Below are 27,745 nucleotides of genomic sequence, written 5' to 3'. Positions count from 1 at the left end.
CGAGTTAGTGAAATTTTCTGAAGGCTCACTGTAGAATAGGGCATTACTGTAGAATAGGGCATTACTAAGACACACATGTGCATGCACACACACACACAGACACACACACATTAGTGATGAGAAAATATATACAGCCACCAGCCAATCTAGCCCACTTCCTACCAGGGACTCCAGAAGCCTCAAGAACCCATTCCCAGGCTGAAATTCCGCAAAAGAAACAGCCAGTTCCGGTGGAGGAATGATCATAGCCCAACTCTTTGAAACAACCCCTACCCCATCATTCCTACCAGCCATCAGAAAGGATAGTGATGATTTTATTTTAAAGGAGGGTTATAGACATATTTTCAGACCAGCTAACATAGAGGTGAGAATACCCAAATGACCTTTGGGACGGGACAAAGAAAGAACTGTTTAATGAAGAAGAATATTCATGTCAGGAATTTGGAAGATGAGGTTGCAAAAATAGGTCAGAACCTAATAATAGAGAACCTTTAAAGCTTAGAAAGGAAAGCTCAAAGTTTCTCTTGTTGGCATGGGAAGTGAGTAAACTATTTATGAGCTAGAGAAAGGATCAAATATTAAAAGGTATATGTTTTATATATACTTTTCAAGGAGAAAGGTACTACTTTTCTGGTTGGTAATGATGGGATAGACTGCAGTGGAAGGACGACTTAAGACAAGAAGCAGAGAAAACAGGTTGTTGTGACTGCCATGAATCATGCACAAGGGCTGGTTAGACCATAAGGCTAGAAATAAGAGATCTTCTTAAACTAAAATTGCATGAGTGTTTTAAAAAATTACTTTTACTTTTCATTAGGAACAAGACTCAATCATACATAATAGTAGAGAATATAATAGAATAACCTCCCAAATACCTAATACCCTAATTATCAATATTTTGTCCATCTTGTTTCATTTATCTCCCTCCCCCACCACTGTTTTTACATATGTTTAATTTTTTATTTTGAAATAATTTCATGCTGAAAAGAATTGCAAAACTAATGCCAAAAATGTCCGGACACCCTTCAACCAGATTCCTCACGTTAACATTTTGCCACGCTTGTTTTGTTCTTCAGATTATTTCTCTGTGTGTCTCTCATTTTATTGCTCAAATTGTCCCAGATTTGGCCAGTGAGAGCCCCTGCAAATTGGCTCCTATATTCTTCTGACATTTCCCCGTCATCCTTTCAGTTCTTCCTTGTTTCTGACACAATACGTTGTTCCAGGCTCATGTTATACCTTCCATGCCACAACCCTGGAATCAAACATTTCTCCAAGGACCTCTGGTTCTTTTTGAGGAATTATGTATAGAAACAAAAATATGGGCATTAAGTATACTGATTTTTGCTGCTAGGCTATCTTAATCAACATATCTAGGAAAAATATAGATACTATGTAGTTGTATCAATAACTATATGTATATCTATTTCTATATATAAAATCAAGAGTTCATACTGAGACCTTCAAGTCCAATCCAATACCATAGGATTTATTCTAGCCTTACTCCTTTCCTAATTTTAATCTCCTTTTCTAACAGTGAAAAAGCTGACTGTTATTATCCACAATATAGCTAAAATCACACTTTTAATGAATTATCTATAGAATTCACTGGTAACTTTCTCTCTTTGACCTGGCTACACTTGGTTTCAGTAGAGAAGAGGAAGAAAAATGCCCGCAGTGAACAACAGTTGACATATATTCCCCACATTTTCCAATACAAAGGCAAACATAGAGTGAAATGTTTCCAGGGCAGTTAAGGACTAGTAACCTCACATGTGTCCTTAGATGGGAGTTTATTTTCTCAGACTAAGTCTGGGCTTGACATTCCAGCTGCTTGCCCTTCCACTGCAGAGGGATATGAAGAAGTCTGCCACCAGCCGCTAATGGAGAAAGCAGCTGCCTCCGGAGAGAGGATGAGCCACCCTTTCCAGTCCCCCGCCTCCCCAAACTTCTCCCCATTACTGCAAACACAGCGTGCACAACCACACACAAATGAAGGGAAAAGGACCCCTATTTGTTGCTAGGAAATCCTATTGGAAGTGAGAAAAGTCTCCCTGTAAGCAAATTCTTTTTTAGCCATTTTTTCTTTTAAATGGCGATTTGCATGAACAATAGTTCGAGCCTGATGATTTTATTTGTGAGTGGTTGCCCACGTGGATTTGTGCAGTTTCCTGAGAAGGTGGGTGAGTGATCACATTATTTTAGGAAGTTTGTTTGCAGAGTCTTAATTCATTGATTAAACACACGGTTACTGAGAACGCTTTGTGTGTCAGCTACTGTGTTAGACACATAAAATATAGATATGGAACAGAGCCTCAAGAGCACATGGTATAGTCACCAGGAACAGAAGTAGGACCTCTTTTCCCTAGGGGATAGACCATTTCTGATGGCTTTAAGGCAACCACCTGATATGGTATGATGTAGGTAATGCTTAGCAGCTTTCTCTAATTCTTAAGTATCTCCCTGGCACTTCTCATGATGTCTCAAGTTCCATCATTAGTACTTTTTGTGATTCCTTCCTAAAAGCTTTGTGAATTTCTTATAGCATTTCGTATTAGTATAAACACTTTGGAAGGATATTTGTCTTAAATCATGATGACAGATGACATATTGTTGATATTATTTAGCAGTAAACTTAGGGCAAGGTCTTATGAGTAGAAACTCATAAGAAGGAAGGCAAGTCAATTGGAAGTTGAGGGCAGGGGATCCTAGCTAACACCATCAGCAATTTCTTAATCTTCTGTCTATAAAAACTGGTCAGCTGAGAACAACAGTTGATACCTCTTACAATATATAGCCCAAAAGATGTGTTTTGTCATTCCATCCAAAAAGGAATATAAGGAGTGTCATCAGCTGCTGTGAAGCAAGAACAGATCCGAAACTTAGATGCAGGTCCTCTCCCCCACATAATTTAAAAGTGATTGCTTTTCATATATTTTTTCCCCAAAAACTGTACAATGAACCTATATCACCCTGCTTTCATAATAAGGTTAGGATGGAGCACTCCAAAGGGAAGACCTAATACCACAGCATGTGTTGGTTAGGATTCTTGATGGCGGTGACGTAAACACAGCTCAGCCAGCTTAAGGAAGATCAACTGAAAAGAAATATAGCCACAGCTCTGATGGGAGATAATGCTTCGTGGTTCTCTCAGGTTTCTGAATTTTTTGTGAGTAGAGGCAATGACTGACTTTTTAAAAGGATGTTTGTATAGTGAACAGTCACTCGAACAGAGAAAGGCTTGTAACGGACAGGGTTACTGCCCATTATAAAAATCTGGATTTCCTAAACTCAGGATTCCTCCTCAGTAATGCAACTCACTGTGAGTACAAGTGTCTCTCGGTCCTCTATACATCACCATGTGGGAAATGGGACCGGAGGCACTGGCACCCTGGCTACTGCTATTGTTGTGAGTAATAACATCCTTTGTCTCTGAACCAAGTTTCATGTCTTCAACTAGTATCCATGAAACTGTGGCAAGTTCACTTGTTAGTTTGCAAGCAAAGTAAAATCTCAGACCCTTCCCAGAACTTGTCAACTCAAAGGATCAAAGTAGATACTAACTACCAGAACCAGGGTCTCAAATTCATCTCCTTAAGGACTCTCTCTCACCATCCCTTATCCTTTTCTGTCTATTCCTGTTTGGCTTTAGTCTGTAGACGGAAAAGAGAAATGGCTTTTGTCAATCCCAGATTTATAGTCTCTCAGCTCAGCAGCTGTCTGTGTATTGTTCCCAGAGAAGAACTCTGATTGACTTAATTTGGAGCATGGCCCCCAGGATCTATCTTTATTTGACAGGTATACCCATGACATATTCACTAAGAGTATATTTTTGGAACATGCTCTTGAACATAAAAATTCTTGGGAATATAGCTTCTAAAAATATGAACAACTTAATGAAGAAGATATTAATGTCAATTACTTATATTCAAAACTTTACACTCATATGCCCTTCAGTTTTACCTCTCTCTCTCCCCCTCATTATTCAGCTACAGCAGAGAGTTGGGAAAGAGAAATAAAGCATTCCTAAAATGGCAGTGAAGAAGGTAAAATAAAACTAACTATAAAAGTTAGAAGAAAAGTAAATTCTGTTTACTTTTGAAATGGTCATTTGGAAAGTGGATCATTCTGCAAGTTGGTTCTGGACAAACTCATATAGAACCCTCCTTTCCACTCCTGCTCTGACCCCTGCTAATATTAACTCCTCTTCCTTCACTCCCTTATTACTACACGTGTCTATTTCCCCAATAAGCTCTTGAGAGAATAGAGATTTCTCCTTATGTTTCACACAAAGTATTTTCTACAAATAAAACTTTTTTTAATGTCCACAAAAAAGACTCTTACCAGGCTCTTCTTGTAAGTAAAAGGTCTTATAAAGCAGTGGTCCCAAAACTTTTTGGCACCAGAGACCAGTTTTGCAGAAGACAATTTTTCCACACACCAGGGAAGCCAGGGATGGTTTCAGGATGATTCAAGCACATTAATTGTACACTTTATTTCTATTATTATTACATTGTAATATATAATGATGAAATAATTATACAACTCACCATAATGTAGGATCAGTGGGATCCCTGAGCTTGGTTTCCTGCAACTAGATGGTCCCATCTAGGGGTGATGATCGTGACAGATCATCAGGCATTAGATTCTCATAAGGAACACGTAACCTAGATCCCTTGCACGCACAGTTCACAACAGGGTTTATGCTCCTATAAGACTCTAATGCTGCCACTGACCTGACAAGAGGCAGAGCTCAGGCAGTAATGTGAGTGATGTGGGGTGGCTGTAAATACAGATGAAGGTTCGCTGACATGCCTGCCCTGTTGCTCCCTGCTGCTGTGCAGCCCGGTTCCTAACAGGCCACAGACCGGTAGGGCCTGGGGGTTAGAGACATCCATCATAAAGGAACACAGGAAGACGAAAGATCCCCCAAATGCTGATTTATATTGTTCTAAACGATTCTTTCCCTCTAGTTTGAAAGAAAGAATTGCCTAAGTTCCAAAGACTTGAGCAGACTTTATTTTCTTGCTCATTAATTCTCAGTTTTAAGAAACTGTTAAAAAATAGAGCTCAATCAAACTAATTAGAATAAAATTTCCTGTTAAATTATGTGAAGATCATTGAGGTCATATTAAAATAAGCTCTGTAACTTCTATTTGAAAACACCTTTCTTTGCTCATGTACCTTCTTCTGCCAATTTTTCCCCAAATTGCTTAAATGCTGAAATTTTTAATGAGTCTTTGTTTAATTTTGATATTAAATGGATGGTTATAGCTTGATGTTTTTTTTTGTCTGACTCTTCATACTTATTGCTGCCTTTTACCTTGGTAAAGAGGCAAGAGAGGCCAAGGCCTTGAAATGAGGACTCTGGACAAAGACGACGGAGCCAGTTTGGCTTTTGCAGGGTCAGTGAGTCATGGTACAGTCACAGATCCCCAAGGGCTCAAGCCCATTGGCAGGCCAGCTGAGCCTCAGCTTCTGTAGCAGGTAGGCCAGCCAACTGGATGACAGTGGATTAATATTACTAGTCTTGGTCTGTTTTCCTTTAGTGCAGTGCTTTGAGTATATATATATATTTCTTAAATCTGTTTTCAAATGACGATGTAGCTGATGGTGATTTTACAAACCGTTATCATACTTACTAGAACGGCCTTAGGCAACGTCTTTCACTTAAAGCATCTCCTGACTACTTTGAACCCCCAATTTCCCTGTAAATTAAATACTTAAATAATTCTAATTATGTGACCTTTTTCTAGGAGATGTATATCAGCCACATTTTAAAAAATAACATGGGACAATTATGGATTACATTAGGTCAGACCTATAACATGGGACAATTATGAATTACATTAAGTCAGACCTATAGATGTAAGTTTCCGGAGCGCTTGGAATTGATTCCAAGGACAACTCCTATAATCGACCCAACCATCTTTTCCTACAATGGATAGTCTAGTATGTGATGTGGTGCAGGGAAATCCCAAGACATACCTTCTGCATCTGCAACACAGACATCTGAAATGCTTCCATAGATGACATACTTATCCATGGAAGTATATTGTTCTTATTGACAGAGAAAATAAAATTCTGTTTGGGCTGCAAGGCTTTTTTTAATCACCTCCGTAAACAATAGCCAAGAAATCAGTGTGTCTCATCTTCATAGATTTACATTTAAGAGCTTTATTGATTTTGTATGATGTTAAAATTCTGAAGGCCTGAACAAAAGAGAGATCTTATTTTTTCACTAGTGTAACTAGCCACTTAGAATACTTTGATGGTAGTACAAACCAAATGCTTTGTTCTGGAATAAATAAATAGCTTTCTGAGAGTTCCAAATTTTGGCTAATTCTTGATCAAAGCAAGCACAGTCTTTTCATTGACAGTGGAATAGACATGTGTTAGCAAATATTAAATACATCAATTATCATAGTTTGCCATTCTTAGACATAGCCAGATTTCTAAAATATTCTAAAAATAAGCCTCACAGAATTTTTAAGAAGCAAATAACAACAACAAAAATAACTGGTTGGGGAAAAATATGTAGTAAAGAGAAGAAACTTAAAGAAAAAGAGGAGGAACAATTCAGTACTCATGATGAACTATGAGAGACAGTTTTCAAATGCTCATTCAGTTAAGTCAATATAAATTCAATAATTTTTGCAAACTAAGAAATCTTAACTAAAGGTAATTAGTAAAGGATGAGCCTAACCTAATAATAATCAAGTTTTGAGGAATGGACACGAAAGAGAAAACTAGCATATTATATTACTCCTTTTTAAGATTGCATATAGAGTTCATGTATTCTTCACCGTCAAGATTAATCTGGACATCTGATGAATAGTCTCAGTAAGTGTTGTTTAATAATACAGAGGCAAGAAAAATATCTTTTGGCCAGATAATATGAGACTCAATTTGCTTAAATACTACTTAATAAACCATCAAAAGAAGCTAGGTGGGTTGGAATGAACCTTTGTTTTCCTGTATAAATTTGAGTTAAACTTTGATAAGATATTGATATTTTTATAGGCTTAATATTTGTGACTTTTAAAAAGTAGAGGTTGTTTCTTCCCTAATGTGGATTATGACGTAGACAAATAAAGAGGAAATTAGTGAAGAATTCTTATCTGATTGTGCAGACTTGTTCCATGTAATGCATAATTACAGTTCATCACAATTGATATACATAAGTCAAATTTTATTTTTGCTCTTTCTTAAACTTGTTTTCATCATACTGTCTTTTCTTCTTCTAAAATCCACTTTTCTAGATATGTATCCTCATTCCTATACCCCCAAAGCATTTAGTTAGCCAGTCATTATACCTTTACATTGGGAGCACTCATTAAGGGAGGAGGTGAGGCCTCTGAATGACTGAAGAATCCATAGTATTTCCTTCCAAAGTAAAATCTCTTTGCTCCCTTATTGGACTTAAGATTCTGTGCCAATAAGCATCTGTACTAGGGAATTGCTGAAGCTCAATGGGTAGAATGACCCATGTGTGTCAAAGCAGAAATGCTGAGCTCAGATGTGGCAGGCAGATAGTGTCAAATCCAGCAGGCCACTGGATAACCCTTTCCTTAGTGGCCTGTGAAGGGAAGCCAATTTCCCTTCTGCTTTCTGCCCACAGACATGCCATTCTGTCATCTTCCCTCATCTACTTTATAGAATACAGCTGCCCATCAGATGGCACTGCCCTGCTAAGCCAACCCGGTCTTCCCCAGTGGAAATTTTAGAGCTAGTGATCTTATTTTCTAATGAAAAGTAAGACCTTAAACTCTGAGTCAAATACAGGCCCTGGGTATGTTTTTCTGGGGCAGCATCTTCTGGGCGCATGTGTATCTACCTCTCACACCTGCACAGCGTTGCCTTTCCCAGTTCTAAGAAGAGGAAGCCAAACTCCACATGAACACTGGGCTGAGAAACAAGGCAGGGAGAACAGACAAGCCCTGGTGAGGTGTCTGTAACGCCAGGGCACACATGGTACCCTGGGCTGTCCAAGGGAGGTGTGACACTGTTTACCAGGGAGAGTGGCTGTGCAGCCTGGCTCCCTACGCCCTGTCTGGCCTATGAAATTTGATCTAAATCACAGAAGGCAAAAACATATTACTTTGACCACAATTCACATTCCGTAGGAGGAGACAGGATTAGAACATTTCTATTCTTGCCCAATGCTGCTAAATTTAAAGTCAATTTAACTGTTCACTGCAGTCTTCCTTCAAAAGACCAAAAGCAAGCCTCATTTTCTGGTGGCAAAATGCTCTGGAACATCATCATGAGCTGTGTTGTTGCGCAAAGGAAGATGGCAGGTCACAAAAAACAAACAGTCTTAAGCTCACAGCCAAGGCGCTTGCTAAACACCACCACTTATGCCTTTATTCTTACTCTCATCCATTTATGTCTGAATGTATGTATTTAAACAATAATTTCCTAAGCTTGCATTATATTAGAATATGAAGGTGAATGAGGCAGAGGCCCAGCCCTTGAAAGGCAAACAAACAGTCTAATAAAGACAGGCACACACATAAACAAATAGAGAAAATTCTCCATCAAATTAAATCTGGGGTGCTGATGGCTCCCCTCTCCTTTTCACTTCTGCATCCTTCCTCAGCTACTCTCTCAAATCTTTCATTTCCTGTTTACTCAAGGACCCTGCTTATCATTTGAAAAGCAACTCAAAAGTAACTCTAGCCTTCCTCTTTCAGGAAGCCCATGTGGATTTACCAGGTGAGACACAGGAAATATTTTACAGTTGACTTCACAATTACTTTCTTCTTATTCAGCCTTTCTCTCTAGGCTTGAATCTCCACTCTCCTCCCCTTTACAATTTTTTAAACCAACCTTATTCTGTGACAAATCATTTTTTTAGGTTATATTTAACTTCTTGAAGATATCAGCATCTTGACTAGTTTTCAACCTTCTCGTGCCATTCGGGATTTTCAGGGACTTCTATAGGCTATCAAGCTTCTGCGGACTCATTTACATTGACCTCATCAGATCTCTGTGACAGGCGTCAACTAGAAAAGCTCTTCTTCCTCCATTCAGCCTGAGATCAAAGATCCCTAGAGGGAAACATGGGCAGAATTGTGGTAGTTAAGGTCTTTGTTTGGAATTAACTTTTATTTCTGCTGGCCCACCAGGCCGAGGGTACTAAATCCTAAGGGTTATTTTCCTACCTCTACTTGAAATAATATTACATAGTATTATTTTATATAGGTGAAAAGGCCAGACTCTAGGTCTAAGGAATGGCTCTGAGCTTACTGTTCCACCTGTACCTGTATGATCAGCGCCATCAAATGAAGGAACTCAGGAGCCCTCTTCACCACCTCCTTCCTCCAGCCTTACCTTAGGGGACTGCTTGAAGACTAGTGAGCATTCCCTTTCTGTGACATCAGGTGCCTCCACCCCTCAACTCCAGTGGCTGGAACAGGAGGCTAAGCATCTCTTGGGCATCTAGTATTTAAAGCTCTTTGCTGATTTCTATATGTGTGTCTTCTCCCCAGAGAAAAAGATGGCAAATCATCATGCAAGAGGGATGAGAGATTGAAGAACTAGAGTTAAAATTGGGGTTTGGAGAGGGTTACAGCTTAAGGAAACTTGAGAAACGACCTCTTAGAATAGAATCCTAGGATTGACTAAAAAGCACTTGCCCAGAAAAAAAAAAAAAAAAACCTAAGGGAAAGAATTTAAGTTACTTGGAGTTTTCAGCAAAGAATTTGACAATTCTAAACTGTGGTGATCTGTACCCAGGAAGGAACAAGTCCCTGGCCTGGTCTCCTGCATCCCGAGGCACCTGAAACAGGAGACTGAGATCCCAGCATATTGAAATTACATTAACTGAAATGTTATTTTCTTTCCATGGAAAAATTATAGCCAGGAGATTAGGGTATGATTAAGTGCATTTCAAAGGAAAATAAACATTTATTGCAATAAATAACCATAAAGTAGATTTAATGATACTCTAAAAATACTTTCATAAATTGGAAAAACAGTGAAACTTCTTTTTCACCATGCCTGTATTTTCACAGAGCATTATATCAATGATTAGAAATCTTCACCACTAATTCAGGGGCTGTATTGATTCATGGCATGGCCCTCAGCTGACCACCTCACATTTCTGTGAGTCCAGGTCTTTCTCTGCAAAATGAGATACTTCTTTTCTACTTTCTCAGAAAGCATATTCTGAAAAAGTAACACAGTAAAGGGTTTTATCTCTTAGAAAACATGATGCTCACAGATACACAACCTTTATTTTTATATACAACCTTTTTAGCCAACAATTCTAAGTATACCCTCATTGTAACTCCCTGACGCAACATGCACGCAGGCACATAGACACACAGAGCAAGAAGTTGCAACAGATCCAAATAAAGTTACAGAGAAAAAAATATTGGAATGGGAGACCAGACTCAATATCAGTTCCATAGAACACAGAATATTTTAAACAATAGCACACTTCATTAAGTCAAGATAAACACAGGAGTTTCAAAATTTAGAGCAGGCAGCCACCAATATATTACCCCTCCACTCTGTGGAGCCATCATACTGTCCGTGAGCCATCTCAAAATATATCAGCTTCCTTGGCAACATTCCCCACACCAAATATGATCTCTCCTTTGCAATGCCCTTTCCATGGGTCTAATATACTGCACCATTATCACCTAGTGTTTATTTATAAGCAGCCAGTCATCACTTCTGGCTGGAATGTCAAAAGCTCTGTCTGGAGAGCTTTTGAAAAATATCATTCCTACCATCCACCCTCAGAAATTCTAGTTTAATTGACCCTAGATGGGACAGAAGAAATCTGAGTTTACAAGGCTCACCAGGTGATTCTAATGCACTTGGGATCAAACACTGTGGTTGAACAAGAGAGAAGCTCTCACTTATCCAAGTGGAGAGAGTGAAAAAAAATGTACTGATGCCCCAAATATGTACCTTACTTAAGGAATCACTCTTATGCAAGACAGGCACAGCTGTGTCCCTGATGGCCCAATGTGTCACTCATCATGTTACAAGTGATATTCTGCATTTAATTCTGTGCTTTTGGGCAGGCTGACCATATCATTTATCCCTCAAACTAGGACACTTTTGAGAGTGAATTGCTTAGGTAGAACCAGCCAAACTGGGGCACCCTAATTATAATAATGAGCCACCCTAATCACGGGAGATCTTTCTAATTGGGAAACATTTACAGACTTTTGGGATACAATTTATTGCCCCAGAACAAATTAGTTTTCTCATTTGTAGAATGGGAAGAATAATACTTATCTTACAAGTTGGATAGATTTTTAAATGGAGACATTTATATGAAATACCTTTGTGAACTTTGAAGTGCTATATATATAAACTTTATATAATACTATTTGAGCAAAACAGTTTCCATCAGAGAGATGGCATGACTAGAAAGTGTTAATGTAGGAGAATTGACAATTATTATTCAGGACCCTCTTTTCTCCTTCAATCCCACTGCAAATTTGGAAGTCAAGTGAGCCAAAAGAAGAAATCCACAGATCCCTGTCAAAGGCACCCATTGTCCTGTCATAGGAAGTGTTACAGATCTAACATGTTAGGTGCCTTTTGCCAAATATTCTGGCACATATTTCTTAGAACATCGAAGAGAATTTACAACTGCAGGATGATATTTGCAAAAGTCTTCAGTAACCATTACCAAACCTACTATGCTTTACAGATTAAAAGACAATGTAATTTAGAGAAGGAAGGGCCTTCAGAGATGCTCACCACTGCTAGCTTTATTTCCTTGGTTGTTTCTTAACCTTTCTCAGTTTCCTTATGCAAAAATAGAGAAAATGATGATCTCTTATCCTAAGGTTGTTCAAGGATTGAAGTGGAAATATTAGTATCTAGCACATGGAAGGCACATAATAAATGACAGCTATTGCCACTATTATCATCACTATCAGTTCTTGATCTGTTCAGTAACCCATGAAGCAAACAGTGCAGAAATAGCTCTAACAAAAAGCAGAAGAGCAGCAGAGGAAGAGGAGAAAGAAAAGGAGAGTCATTTTCATTTTGCAAATGTGGATGGATACTGAGGCTTGGGTTTGTTATTACAAGTGACATGTCCTGTTGTATCCAGAGAGCATGCTTTACACAAGCCTGGCTGAAGGATCTCATTTGTCGTGGAGCTGCACGTTGATGGCATAGCACAGCAGGTGTCACACAGAGCCACAGACCCATTTATGGTAACCATCACCTTCTTCTCTCCTGTGGCCCTGTCCTTTGAGGTTATTTTCTTAACCTCCCTGACCATGCACATTTTACATCCACATCATGCCATCCTTAGTATTTAACTATGAGGTGGAATGTATCCCAACACATTTAGATAATTTATTTTTAGTGCTAAAATGTTTTTATAACCTAACCCAGATTAGATGGAACCTTTTCCTCTTTTCTAGTGCAAGACAAGCAATTGAAAGAAGTGGATGTGTTATTGCGGGCACAATGGAGCCACTGAACTGCAGTGCAAAAATGCAGTAAGGGATACAGATAGAAGAAGGAGAATGTCAGGAAAAGACAGCAGAGGTTCCATAGCTAAGGTCAGAAGGGACAAGGAAAGGGTGCTCCTTCTCTTCCCTATCCCAGAGAGATGAGGCAGGTAAAAGGAGGGCCATTGAGTTGGAGCTTTATGCAATCTAGGGTTCTTTGCTTTGGGAGTGGATGTATGCCTTGCAAAGAGGAGATATTCCTGCCTCTACTTCTTGGGAGGAGCTGGGTGAATGGATGTTGTTGCTAACACCCCATCTGCCTGGTTCATGGGTTTCTACATCTAAGTCTTAAAAGATCGGTGGGTTTAGCAACCAAAAGTTTGTTATCAAGGGCTTGAGAAGAATAAGTCACTAGGTCCTTGTAAAGAATCTTTCATTCTTAACTAAACTTGAAATCCCAAATCTCAAAATAAATATGAAACTAGGCTTCCTATGTAGCAAAGTGCCCTATAATTTTCAGCTCACTAGACTCTATAAATTCTAGCTTTTGAATTCACAGGCAACATTTGGATGGGTAAATGAATTCACTTGTCCTGAGATCTGGCTGCAAGATTTGGTACCTGATATGAACCTAAATCTGAGGATAGTGTTGGGAGAAACCTTCCTGACCCCAGTCTTCATTTCTCCTTTGCCTATTATTTTACTTGCATATGGTTATTTAAAAGCAGCTCATATTGTGGAATGTGAATCTCACCATTTCTGATGGAGTATTCCTTAGATAAAGAAATAGGGTAGGCAAAGCCAGTTAAACAGTCAGCTTGGCGGACTCCAGCAAAAGAGCTATTAACAAAATATTGAGATCTGTGGAAAGATAAAGTCCATAGAGTTGAAGCACTGACCTCTACACATTCATAATCAAAACATGAAGGTAGCAGAGTCTAGGATTTGTTTAATACTCTCCTATCCTCTTCTCTCCCTTTCTCTTATTTCCTTCCCCTTTCCTGCCCCCTTCACACCACAGACACACACACAAGACCTGGATGATAGCTTAATGGCAATTCCATACCCACTTTAAATCTACCCAAATTACCAGGTTCTCCCTGCCATATGCCAAGGTGCCAGTGAGCTTTCTGGTGCCACCCAGCAATTCAGAGTGGTTACGATGGTAAGATGAGAGCTGTGCCTCTGCTACAGTTGGCCTCACAAACTCCCCTTGCTTATGGCTTCTTAACTTTGCAATAATAAGCCCCTTGGAGAAAAATAAAAAGCCAAGGAATGAAGAAGGGATCCCAGACTAAATGTGAAAAGAAGAAAATAAAACACCCATTTTCAAATCATAAGACAGGAAAAAACAGGGGCAGGAACTGGTTGTTAAAGATATTGTTTTTATAGGACTCATGGCAACTAGAAATTCACTTTATGTATAAAAGACAAGTACATGCATTGATTGGAAACTGCATAAAAATTACAGCTGGCATTTCTGTTTTCCTGTTTTAATTTTTAATTACAAATTCATTCTTGTCTTCATAATATTTTCTGTGATTTGGTCATTTTCTATTTTGACTAGTGAAAGATTCTCCTACAAACTCAGAGTATGAATTGGCTGAATTGTACAAGTGCAATAGAGGAAAAACTCTCCTTCACTCACCCTTTTATATTTAGCCCTTTCTTTTACATGGCCCTAAGAGAGCTTCCCAAATCCTGTCATTATCAAGTATAAGACCCTTCGCAATTTCAAGGGTAGCCAATGTCCCACCACACTTTCAGACCCCATCTCAGTTTCTTCCTTGGTGTCCCTCTCATTTAACTTCCTTTGTTTCCATCTCCCGTCCTTTCCCTTGGCAAATGTTGATGTGCTAGGAATATAGCAGTGAAGACACAGAACAAAAATCTCAGCCCTTATTTAAATAGGAGAGACAGGCAATAAGGAAAACAAATACTTACATTTTGTTTCATGGTGATAGGTTAAGGAAAAAATGAAACAAAAACTGAATGATTGTTGTGTTTGCCTGGGTAGATCGAGTCGTTAAGGACTTCCTCCTTGAGTAAAGCAAGCCCTATCACTACTGGTGGTCGGAGGGCAAGTGATGTCAGGATGCTTATTCTTTTATTATGTCTCAACTGACACACAAACAACTTCCAAACAGCCGCTTGACACCAGGTCAAGGAACAGTGATCTTATTTAATATGCTTTGTGTTCACGGTGGCAGGCATTGTGAGGGAAGTAAAAAAGTAACAGAAATAAAAGACAACTTTGTTTTTATTTTGAAATTCCAAATAGATTCCACTTTCTTGAGGGTAGAAATCAGCAGTATTAATCATTATATGCTTTGAAAACTTGACAGAAACCATGCTGTAGAAAAACTGTGCCACAAGTAGGACATCAGAGAAGGCTCCATCTAGTAGCTCGCTTATGATCTATGATCTGAGCTTTAAAACACATGACATGGGTGTCTGGAAAAGGACATTGGAGGTGAGGGGAACAACAGGGCTCTGTAGCCCCGATTCCTCAACAGAGTTTTAAAATAATCTATGAGCCAATGCATTTGGAGCTCCAAGATAATTTCCAACCTTGTCTCCAACTCTCTCTGCCACTTTCACCCACCATACGTTGTCTCCTTTCTTCATACCTAATTTTCTCTTTGGTAGTTTAGATAATTATGAGTTCAGTACTCAGGATCATGTTCTTTTCAATGTTTTTTTCCTAAGAATGTCATGAGCACCAGGCTCTTCATAGGCTACTGAAATGAGGAAAGCTCTGACCCTCCACTCAAGAAGTTGCTACGCTGGTAAGTGAGCTAACAACTATCCAATGATGGCATATAATGCTCACTCTTTCACAAAATCTGCTCTCCTTTGTTTTGTTTTCCCAGAAGAAGCTGCATTTCCAGTCTCCTTTGTAGGTATAGATAGCTTCAGTTCTGGCCAATGAGGCATATTCCAGAACTCTTCCCTAAAATTCCTCTTTAGTTGATTTCTGCTTCTGGTATAAAACCAGCCTACTTAGCACAAATAACTAGAAACTTAGGCAAAATATATAAAACAAATCTTTCAGACATTGAGAGAACAGGCAGAGTGGGACTGTGATCACTGAGAAAAGGAAAACAGAGGTGAAGCCTACTATTGCCCTTGCTTTCTGCCTATAGACAATTTCTGGAAGATGGCAAAGGGAGGAAGATCCCAAGAAATGCAAAAGAAATGTTGCTAAGCTGAAAAGACAAATATTGAATTTGTGGGAGGATGAGACAGCCAGAATTTGCAGGGCAAATTATTGGAGAGTAACAATTTCTGTAGAGAAATATGCATAAAGGCCCCATTAACTATGCATGGATACAACAAAACTCCACAAAGCTGCACAAATAGTAACTGCTCAGGAAAAATACTACGGGAACTGTAACCTGCACAACTCCTAGAGTTTAAGCAAGGTTAAGAGATACTCAAATCCCTTCCAGCCAGAGCTGAGAAACCCCACTGAGCCTCAAGGAAGTCGGTAAAGAACCTAGAGAATCATGTGTTGGTAGTTTCGCTTAATTAGCCCTAGAGTTAGGGCTACTTTGGACAACCCTAACAAAGCTTAAAAATAAGTTTTGAATACATTAATATGATTTGCAAGTAACTTAATTGCCTAACAAGACAAACTTAAGCCCTCCTTAGAGAAAAATAATAATTAACACCCGTTATTATAACATTCATAATATATTTACTAAAAATTCACTAGACAAGCAAAGAAACACTATATTACCTCAAAACAAGAAAATAAGCAGAATCAGAAGTGACAGAGATAATGGAATTATAAGAGGATAATTTTAAATCAACTATTATAAATGTAATCAATATTTCCTAAAGGACAAGATAGTGATAATCATAATAAATCAATAAGAATACTTCCAGAGATAAAAATACAATATCTGAAATAAAATTTTTCTGAATAGGGTTAATAGTAAATTGATACTGCAGAAGGAAACATCAGTAAAAATGAAGACACAGCAATAGAAACTAAATTGAAGCACAGGAAGGAAAAGAAGAAAAAAATAAAGAGACTCAGTGACCTGTGGGACAATATCAAACAACCAACACATGCAAGATTGTTTTCTGAAAGGAGTTGAAAAAAAAGGTACATAAAATTTTTTTGAGTAAATGCTGGGGTCTGACCTGCAGACCCAGGCTGCACGGTGGATGAATAACATACTCAGACACCGATATAAAGTGAAAGAGTGGCTAGGGAACCAGGCCACTCACAGAAAGAGTTGTAGCAGCCATACAACCTGACTAGCTGGCCCTGTGGGCATTTATTCAGCACAGATTTAATAACAAAGGCTTTGAGTCAACACACTTGTGGATAATTAATTAATGTGGTTGCCTTCCCCAGAGACAGCAGTCCTACAAATGATCGGTCTTCGGACCACATGAGTCAACAAGCTCTTTAGATAAACTCCCTTACATTCCTTTATACCTACTCTAAGCTATCAGCTCACGGTAAGAGGATAAGGCTGTTTTCAGCCATAACTCTCTTCCAAGGCTTTTACAAAACCTTCCTGCCTTCCAAGAAGGTTTGCTTCTCTTTCCTATAATTTCCTCTTACAATTTTTCCCACCGCCATGACTGAACTCCTACATCTCTCCCTTTTGTTTTTAGCATCAGGTTTTGTTGGAGAGTACAGATGTGTGCAGCAGCAGGTCTGTCAGGCATGGTGGTCACTGCTCGTATTCTGGCTTTGCATCTTAGAATTGGTAAATAACATAAGACAAACATGAGTATAATTTGCAACATTCTTTTCCAATCAAGGAGTGACTTGTAGTGTTACTTGGCAATTTAGTTTGATGTGTGCTGTGACTAAGGAACCCCATTGGAGGTATGTTAATCCCTCTCCGTTAAGCAGTTGTGTTGTTAGAAGCTGGGAAGGGGGTGTTTGTCAAAGTAACAGGGCAGAAGAAACGCGGATTTAAGAGATAAGTCCAAAAGAGTGTAGCAGGTACCAGTTGTAAGCAGAACGAGAGACTAAAAAAGGAATAAATTATTTGGAGTGAATGGTGTGTTTAAAGCAGGATTTGCTTAGCCTTCTGAGTTGTCTTCTTCAGCATTCTCTCTGGGTCCTGTGTCATCCACAGAAGCTGCATTGTCTGGGGCTGCTGGTCCTATAGGGTCATTTTCTTCATTTTTGGTACTGGGTTGGGTACTAGCCATACCATAATATGGTTTGATGCATTGTGCTGGAATCCAAAGAGGACCTGAGGGGGTATGAACAAAAGCATATCCTCTTCTCCATGTTAGCAAATCATTTGGGCCACACCATTCACTAGTGTTTACACCTTTCCATAAAACTGCAGGTTTTATGTCTTGAGAGGTTTTAGCAAAGTGCTTTTGTGACAGCTGATTGAAATTTATCGTCTAAATTTAAAAGATTAAGCAGTGCTCTACACATTTGGAGAAACTTCTCTAGAAACAAACTATAGAAATGATCCCTGAAAGTATAGTCTTTGGGTAAGTTGAAATTGTTATAGTTAAGTTTCTCCAATTTTGGTGGAAAAATTGATGCAATTGGGTGGCTTGGTCAAGCAGTGATGTCATAACCCAAAGGTCTGCTTGATCATTGCCCTAAGCCAATGGGCCAGGCAGTGAGCTGTGGGCTCGAATATGTGTGATAAAAATAGGATGTGTACGTTGATCTAGCAATTGCTGACGTCGGAGAAAAAGAGCACGTGGGGCTGGCTCCAGAGTGGACTTAATTAGTGCTGTCTCAAGGTTCTGCAATAAATAAACAGAGTAAGGCTGGGCTTGGTGGCTCACGCCTGTAAGGCCAGCACTTTGGGAGGCAGAGGTGGGTGGATCATGAGGTCAGGAGTTCAAGACCAGCCTGGCCAAGATGGTGAAACTCCATCTCTACTAAAAATACAAAAACTAGCAGGGTGCGGTGGCAGGTGCCTGTAATCCCAGCTACTCAGGGGGCCGAGGCAGGAGAATCCTTGAACCTGGGTAGCAGAGGTTGCAGTGAGCCGAGATCATGCCACTGCACTCCAGCCTGGGCAATAGAGTGAGACTCTGTCTCAAAATAAATAAATAAACAAACAAACAAATGCAGTACGCAGAGTCACTAACAATATTGATGGGCTGAGCAGAAAAAGTCTCCAAAGCCAGTATTAAGGCTCCAGCCTCAGCTCTTTGATTGCTAGTAAACCCAGAACAAGTGAGGGAATTACATGGTCTCCACCAGACTACCACTTTTCCATGTTTACCTGAGCATCAGTAAACAGTGTTAAAGCATTAGGTATGGGGGAGAGAACTACTTTTGTAGGCATAATTACAGGAGTACGAGATAAGAACTGAAGCAGTTTGTCAGCAGGGAGGGTATGTTCTAAATGGCCTGTGTCATCAGTGAGTGGTATCTGAAGATCTAAAGAGAGGGGCAATACTGCTTCAAATTGCCTTTGACTCAAAGGAATTCTTCTGACATCAGGGTCATAACCTAGCAACTGATTACATCATCTGCAGCCTGAATAGATGACTTAACTAAGTAGCTGGATATAGGGAGAGAGTGTTTTAGTCCCAGTATGTGAGCAAGAAACCCATTCTAAAAAGTGCAGTCCTGGGCTCATCTGTCCTATTAACCCTGCAGGGGAATGTTTAGTGGGGAAAATAAACAATTGGACAGAATATTGGGTGTCCATGCAATCCATTTTCCTTTGGGAAATAGCTTGCTCTATGTCTTCAATTTCCCTTTTTGCTGCAGTGGTCAAATACCTGGGAGAATCCAGGGCTATATTGCCCTTTAAGATAGAAAACAGGTTTTGCAACTTTTTGCAACTTATCAGTAGATATGCCCAAGATGGGGCAAAGCCAGTTAATATCACCCAATAATTTTTGATAATCATTTAAGTTGCATAAGTTGCTAGTATTTAATTTAACCTTTTTAGTTCTTACTGACCGGGAAGTTAGTATGTACCCAAGTTATTTCCAAAGAGAAGACATCTGTACTTTTTCAGGTGCTGTGATTAAACCTCTTAGGTATGTATTCTTTAAGACAGAGGTATATAAATTTACAAGTACTGTCACCTTTGGGGCTGCTAATAAAATATCATCCATAAAATGAATAATTTTGCAGTCAGGAAATTCTTCTCTACTGGGGAGCAAAGCTTGCTTTACGTAATACTGACACATGGTAGGACTGTTTAGCATCCCCTGAGGAAGCACTTTCCAATTAAATCAGCAAGGTGGCCTCTTATTATTGATAGCTGGTATCGTAAATGCAAATTTTTTTCTGTCCTGTTCTGCTATGGGAATAGTATAAAAACAGTCTTTTAAGTCAATAACGATTATAGGCCATCTCGAGGAATCACCGCCGTGGATAGAAGGCCCTGTTGAAGGGGCCCCATAGCTTGCAAATTAGCATTAATAGCACGTAAGTCATGCAGAACTCTCCATTTACCAGACTTTTTGGGAATGACACAAATGAGCTAATTCCAAGGGCTGTTTGATGGTTCTATATGGCCGGCTTTTAATTGCTCCTCAACTAATTCATGGGCTCTTTAATTTCTCTCCCTTCAGAGGTTACTGTTTTACTTAAATTGGACTTGAAGAGAGTCACCTTAGGGGTAAGGGAGAAATAATAGTGGCCATTATTAGAAAAGGGTTTTTTAAATTCTTAAATTTTACTTAAATTTTAGCAGAGAATTATAATCTGGGACATCACTTGTATACAAGGAACACATGAAATTTTGCTGTGGGCCACCTGCAGAGCACAGCGGTGTGGGTCCCAGGGTGGCAGCTGCATTGTGCTCGCTTAGGCACGACTTTCTGTCTGCGCCATTCTCTCCCACTGCCGCGAGGTGGCTGCTGCCGGCCGGCCAGACCCTGTGGGCCCAGGGCACTGCGAGCTTCCCTGCCCCAGAGCCTTTTCTTCCGCTCATAGCCTACTTGGCTGCGTGGCTCCGGCCTCTAATGCCTTTTTAAAAATCTTTTTATAAGCATCAAAAGAAATGGGTTTATATACCTGATTGCCTGTTGATCTTGCATTACCGGGCAGGCTAAGAGCTCCCCTTCTAATGCCGCTTGCCTAAGACAGGGTCCCATAGCTGTAGTGTATCCCTTGTCTTTTATCCAATTTATTGGAGGAGGGGGCTCAGGCAAAACCTCCATTTCTTCTTTGTTATTTTTGCCTGGAAACAATGGGGCTGAGGGAGATGGATGCGGGAAGGTAGGTGACGGTTCTTCCTCCTTCCCCTTTTTAGGCTCTTGGGTGTATAACGGGACCTGGGCCGCCCTAACTAAAGTCTATAGCGTTAGAGATGATACTGGGACCCATTGCCCTTGTGCATGATGTTGTTTAAGATTTCTCCCCACTTGTTCCCAGAGCTCTACATCTAGCGTACCTTCTTCTGGGAACCATGGGTTATGGAATACAACAGTTTGCATTAGGTCCCTTTATTGAGCCCGTGAAACCGAGGCTCCACTAGCTTTAAGCAGTAGTTTCAATACTTCTATATACTGTTTAATGACAACATGTTTACCAATTAAATTTTAATTTCTGATTTTGAATAGTATGGAGGAATATTTATTTCTATAGATTTATCTTTATCTTGCTGACTTCCTAAACCCAATTGTTAGTTCTAGAAGCTATTTCTATAGATTCCAAAGTATTTTCTACAGAAATAATCAGGATGTCTGCAAATTACGATCATTTTGTTTATTAGTTTTCAATTTATTTGCATTTTAAGTCTTCTTTTTTGCCTTGTTATGCTGGCCAGAGCTGCCAATACAATAATGAACGAAAGTGGTGAGAATAAACACCCTTGACTTTTTCCTGATCATATAGGGAAAGTATTCAGTCTTACACCATTAAGTGTAATGCTAGCTCTAGATTTTCTACAGATGCCCTTTATTAAGTTGAGGACATTTCCTTCTCTCCCTAGTTTGGTAAGAATTTTATTCAAAAAGAGCATTACATTTTGTCAAATTATTTGAAAATATATATTGAGATTAATTTATGTTTCCCCCTTATTTTGTCTATTAGTATGAGCTGTGGTTGGGGATAATTGACTGCAAAAGAACCAAAAGAGCTTTTCTGGATTCACGAGAATTTTCTGGGTCTTGATTATTGGTGGTATTTGTAATCGAATTGTGAATTTACAATGTATGCATTTTCTTGTATGTTATACTTTTACATAGTTTATTTTAAAAATACATCTGGATTGCATTCTTGTCACCTTATTTTGTTATATCTTCCCCCATTCTGCTGCCTAAAATTTGTGCATAGTGATCAGAGCTCTAGCTGCCATCTTACACCTTATCATCTGATATGAGGGTGAGAGCCATGGATGCAAGGAATCCTAATCTCTGAGAGCTCTGAGAAACTAAGCTGCCGTATCTAGTCCTGCTCTGACTACTTCTAGATTTTTACCTGAGAGAAAAATAAACCTCAGAAATGTTAACCTATTGTTACTTTTTGGCAACCCTAATTTTAAATACTGAAATAACTGAGTGCAACATGGTACCATAAACATTTGATGCAGAGGAAGTACCAGGAACATTTAATAACGTTCATGATGAGTTATAACTAGTTGGGTTTCAGTAAAAATGCTGTTGGCAGGTGGTGGGGGGTGGGGGGCGGGGGAAGAGAGAGAGAAAGATTTGAAGTGGACCTTAGAAGTGAATATAATTTTAGTAGACAAATGTTGGGGAAACCAGCCCCACACCACCCAGTGGGTACCCCGAGTCCAGCAGAGACAGAGGAGTTAGGAAGAGACAGAATAAGCATTTAAAAGGTGGGTCCAGGGGACCGGAGTGTTGGAGGCTTGGTCATGGCCCAGAGCTCTTGGGCTCCACCCAATTTATTGGTTTACAAGATCTTTGTTCTTAGGGCAGATGGAAGGGTGAGGAAGGGATGAAGAAAAGGATTAATCACTGAAGGAGAACTCATGAGTCATTTGATAAGATGTATAGCAGTGGCGGTGTCTGTGAATTTCCTTGAGCAAAGGCGTGTGTCTAAACTACTTAAGATCTTTAACTTATCAGGACTGAAACTGGTGGGAGGATGTTTCAGGAGGAGCCAAGATGTTTGATTATACTCCACTGCTTCAAAGGAGTGTTATCTCCCTGAACAACCTGTGGAATGCTGCTGAGTGGTTATGCTCTCAGGGCATAAAGACATGAAGGCAATAAGGAGACTTTTCTCCTTGGAGGCTGCCCATGGCTTCCCATGGGTGTCTCACACAGGGGAGACCAACTCATCTGGCACCCCAGAAACTCTCTTTCCTACAACAAATGTGGTAGAAAAGCATTCCAGGAAAAAGACTGTCATTAAAATAGGTGCATAGATGATGAGAGGTAGAAGCATTCAGGTGATGTAGGGGACATGTAGGAAAATAAAAGGACAAAGGGCTAAGTAGTTATGCTGGAGTGCTCTGGAGAACCTGACTGGAGAGCTGGGATTCATTAAGCTGTAAGAAGTCAAGAAAGGTTTCTGGGCAGTGAAGTAATAGGTAAAATTAACCCATGGCAGCCCAGAGAGAAGAAGCAGAATAAATACAGGGAAAGCAGAAAGTATGCTTAAGAAGCAAAACATTCAGTTTAGCTAAAACCTGGGATGTGTTGAGAGGAGTTGGGTATGGAATAGAATAACAACTTTGAATTATTGGCTTGGTATGAATTTATGTCTTTAAAAAGCATAAGTAATTATTTCTGACTTAAAATCAATTTGCCTATAGAATGATATAGCAGTTATATATTAGAATTAGTAAGGCAGTATGGATGAAAATACAAGATTTAAGTCTATTAACATAGTACAGACACGAGAAAATAAGAATCAGGATCAAAAAAGAAGGTAGGAAAGTTTGTGTAGTAATGAAATCAGGACCTGGAGAATGATCACATGTGAGGGACCCTGGGTAAGAGATGAGTCAAGGCTGGCTTTGAGGGTGCAAGTCTGAGATAGTCACTCAACCAAGAATGATGCAACAGAGGTAGTGACTTTCAGGATGTAATTCCTCCATTCAACCCTGGGTTGTGACACTCTTCTCTAGAGAAACTAAATTATTCTGCCTATGCTGATACATGGAAAGAAGGGGAGAAGTGTAAAATGCAGAAAATACTATGATAAATATGGGAGACACAGGGCAATTGGAGTTTCAAAAGGAGAACAGATTTAAAAATAGGGCAATGTTTGAAGAGATAATCACTAATAATTTTCAAAGCAATGAAAGATACCAAGCAACAAAGTTAGGTAGCTTTACAAATATCAAGCAGGTAAAAATTATATAAAGGAAACGTTACATAAGTATATAATACAAAATAAGAGCATTCAAAACAGGACAATTTAAGTCTGACAGCCGACTTATTAATAGAAAAGATGGGAGTCAGTAAGCAATGGAAGAATTTCTTCAAAGTGTTGAAAGAAAATAATCACCAGCATAGAATACACTTCTATCCCCATTGAATACATGCTTTAAAAAGGAAGGCAATATAACCTTGCTGGACAAATGAAACCTGAGATAATCTATCATTAGTGAAATAGGCCTAAAGGAAATAATAAAGGGTCTTCTTCAGGCAAAAAGAAAGGATGCCAGATGGAAGAATAATAATGAAGTAATTAATGAAGAAGAATATACACAACAAAAATATGAGCCAATGCTTTTCCCACTGTGCAACTTTCCCTCTCTGTACTTTACTAGTCCATATAATCAGCTCCACTGGTAACAGCATGCACATTGATTATCTCTGCTTGCTCTATGATGTGTCAACCTTGGTGAACCCTTACTCTAAATAGGTATGTTTTCCAGACTGTTAGGAATATATCTTTTAAAACACTGAGATATTTTAATTGTAACCATTTGAAACTGACACTTCCAAACACACAGTATACATTTATATTTTTCATAAAAAGACATGGCAATTGTTTATTTTGGCATTATTTTATAAGATAAGGATGGGCCCATGGATGGGTATAGTGTGATTTTTCTCCCACATTAAGTAAACTAACACTTTCGTTTATTGAGTCATCTGTCACTTTAGTCAATAAGCATACCTGTAATAGCTTCTCAATCTATAATTTGATATTTCTAACCTGCTGTGGAATCAGAAAACAAGTGATCAGGCTTATTATCTGCTTGTTTATCAAACCTGCAAATACTAGATGCAAGATTAATTTTTTGGAGGGAGAAAAATGGCAAGATATTTCCAAATTATTTTTTTATAAATTAGGTTTAATCTTGATAACTAAACTTTTAATATCTATTATTCATAAATATTTATACAAAAATTATCAGTGAAACAGCCACTAGAATTAGAAAACACATTAGTAAAGAGAATTCAACATTATATTAAGAAAATAATACATTACGACCAAGTAGGATTTATTCTAAGAATCCAATGATAATTGAGTGTTATGAAATTCTTTAATTCAGCATATTAATAGATACAAAGAGGAGAAATATGTAATAATTTCCACAGATATTGACAAAGCGGCTGAAAGAATTCTCTAATCATGCTAAGTAAGCATTAACATGATTAGAGTATTCTTTCAACCACTTTGTCAACATTTGTGGAAAAGGAAGCAATAAGAAGTTCTTCCTTAACATGATTAGTCCTCAACTCAGCATCTCACTTACTTAATGGGGAAATACTGGAAACTTTCCACTAAAATCAGAAACAAGACAAGGATGACCGCTATCCACTACTATTCAACATAATAAGAGAGATACTTACCAATTTGATTTGGCAAAGGATGACAGAGAAATAGAATTGGAAAATAAACAAAATTACCTCTATTTTCAGATCATATGATAGCATATGTGTACAATTCAAGAAAATGATAAAAACTCAAGAAAAATAGTAAAGTAACAGAAAATGTAACCAACATAAAAAATCACACTTAGAAACTATAACCAGTTGGGAGGTATAATGGAAGGCAACCCCCTACATACAACATCAATAAAAACAGAAAGTACTTAGGAAAGACAAACCTTTCTGAGGAAACCATGAAAACACACACCTGTGAAGGATGCAAGTAGACTTGAACAAATTTTTCCTTTTAATGCTTTTAAATTTATTTTAAAATCTTTAGATATTTAAATATTTAAAACATTTAAATATAATTACTAATTAAATATTAATATTTATATATAATAATTTTAGTAGTTTGAAATTCACTACAACACTTCTATACTTAAAATAATGTCACTGGCACATGAAAGACAGACCAAATAGAACAAAATTAAAAGTCCCTAAATAGTCTCAGGAACATGTAGAAATTTAGCATAATGCTATAAGTTATACGTAATGAGTTTCTCTGAGTTTCTAAAATGATTCTAAAACAATTTTATTTGCATAAAAAGATTGAACAAAAGAATGAGTTCTTACTGTGGGAAAAGAAAGTTAAAAATATAGAATCACAGTAGAAAAGGAAAAATTCTTCAGTGTTTGATTGGATTATAGAAAATATAGACACATAGATGTAGATAGATTAGATATGGCGGTAGATGTAGTTATTTCCCAGCTCTGTCAACTGCAAGGGACTAAAGGTAGTGATATCCGTTAGAAAGAAGCATAGCTAGTATTTAGGTCCTGACATCTAAACACTATTTCATTTTTTTCTAAAAGGAACTAATGATTCTTGGAGAAATGCTAATTGTAGGATTAGAGCAAGAAAAGCTGGCAGTATTTTTGAACACAAAGTTTTGGTGTTGTGCCAAAAATTAAAGGAGTGCTCAAAATCTGATGGGGCTATGTCAAAATGACACAGGAATCCGCTTAAAGGAGCTTTCCACTGACCAAATTTAGATAATTTTGAGCACAAAATTGAAATTTCAGTAATATAACATATTGAAAAAAAGGTGAATTCATAAGTTGATACTTATCCAATAAATAAGAACAAATGTACAAATGAATGAGTGGATATAACAAATGGGAAAGAAAACCCTTATTTATAGAACAGTGCCAACTAATCATGTGTAAGATAGAATATGAAAATCTTCATTTTCCAATTATTGTAGTCATAATCGATTATATAAAGAATCATCAATGGAAGCTAAAATCATTGGTTAAAAGATTGTCAAGAAACAGGATATCCACTCAGTCTCAGATTATCAGTTATCAATTACATAGCAGGAAATATAAGGAAGACATTTTTTAAAATTTTTGTTTGTAGTTCCAGGGCATATGTGCAGGATGTGCAGGTTTGTTACATAGGTAAATGTATGCCATGATGGTTTGCTGCACCTATCAACCCATCACCTAGGTATTATGCTCAGCATGCATTAGCTATTTTTCCTAATGTTCTCCCTCCCTGGCCCCACCCCACCCCCTGACAGGTCCCAGTGTGTATTGCTCCTCTCCCTGTGTCCTCATTGTTCAGCTCCTACTTATAAGTGAGAACATGTGGTGTTTGGTTTTCTGTTCCTGCATTCATTTGCTGAGGATAATGGCTTCCAGCTGCATCAATGTCCCTGCAAAGGACATGATCTCATTCCTTTTTATGGCTGCATAGTATTCCATGACATATATCTACCACATTTTCTGTATCTAGTCTATTGCTGATGGGCATTTGGGTTGATTCCATGTCTGTGCTATTGTGAATAGTGCTGCAAGGAACATACATGTGCATGTATCTTTGAAACAGAATGATTTACATTTCTTTGGGTACATATCCAGTATGGGATTGCTGGGTCAAATGGTATTTCTGGTTTTAGATCATTGAGGAATCACCACAGTGTCCTCCACAATGGCTGAAATAATTTACATTCCCATCAACAGTGTAAAAGTGTTCCTACTTCTCTGCAAACTTGCCAGCATCTGTTGTTTCTTGACTTTTTAATACTGGCCATTGTGACTGGTATGAGATGGCATCTCATTGTGGTTTTGATTTGTATTTCTCTAATGATCAGTGATGTTGAGCTTTTCTTCATGTTTGCTGGCCGCATAAATGTCTTCTTTTGAGAAGTGTCTGTTCATGTCATTTGCCCACTTTTTAATGTTTTTTTTTCTTGTAAATTTGTTTGAGTTCCTTGAAGATTCTGGATATTAGACCTTTGTTGGATGGATAGATTGTAAAATTTTTCTCCTACTCTGTAGGTTTCCTGTTCACTCTGATCAGTTTTTTTTTCTGTGCAGAAGCTCTTTAGTTTAATTAGACTTCGTTTGTCAATTTTTGCTTTTGTTGCAATTGCTTTTGGCAATTTCATCATGAAATCTTTGCCTGTGCCAATGTCCTGAATAGTATTGCCTAGATTTTCTTCTAGGGTTTTTATAGGTTTGGGTTTTACATTTCAGCCTTTAATCCATCTTGAGTTAATTTTTGTATAAAGTGTGAGGAAGGGGTC

At 38.4% G+C, this 27,745-nt stretch overlaps 1 protein-coding gene and 1 pseudogene across 1 annotated transcript in view; one reads left to right on the top strand and one right to left on the bottom strand.

Moving 5' to 3' along the window:
• LOC134808489 (uncharacterized) overlaps positions 1–27,745 on the top strand; it is a 722,781-nt gene that overhangs the window by 565,796 nt on the left and 129,240 nt on the right. The gene's annotated exons all lie outside the window — the stretch shown is intronic.
• On the bottom strand, positions 17,825–17,915 carry LOC112205768 (small nucleolar RNA U3; annotated as a pseudogene).

Source organism: Pan troglodytes, chromosome 16 (genome assembly GCF_028858775.2).
Source record: "Pan troglodytes isolate AG18354 chromosome 16, NHGRI_mPanTro3-v2.0_pri, whole genome shotgun sequence".
NCBI classification, from domain to species: Eukaryota; Metazoa; Chordata; class Mammalia; order Primates; family Hominidae; genus Pan; species Pan troglodytes.
This window is presented reverse-complemented; position numbering and strand designations above follow the sequence as displayed.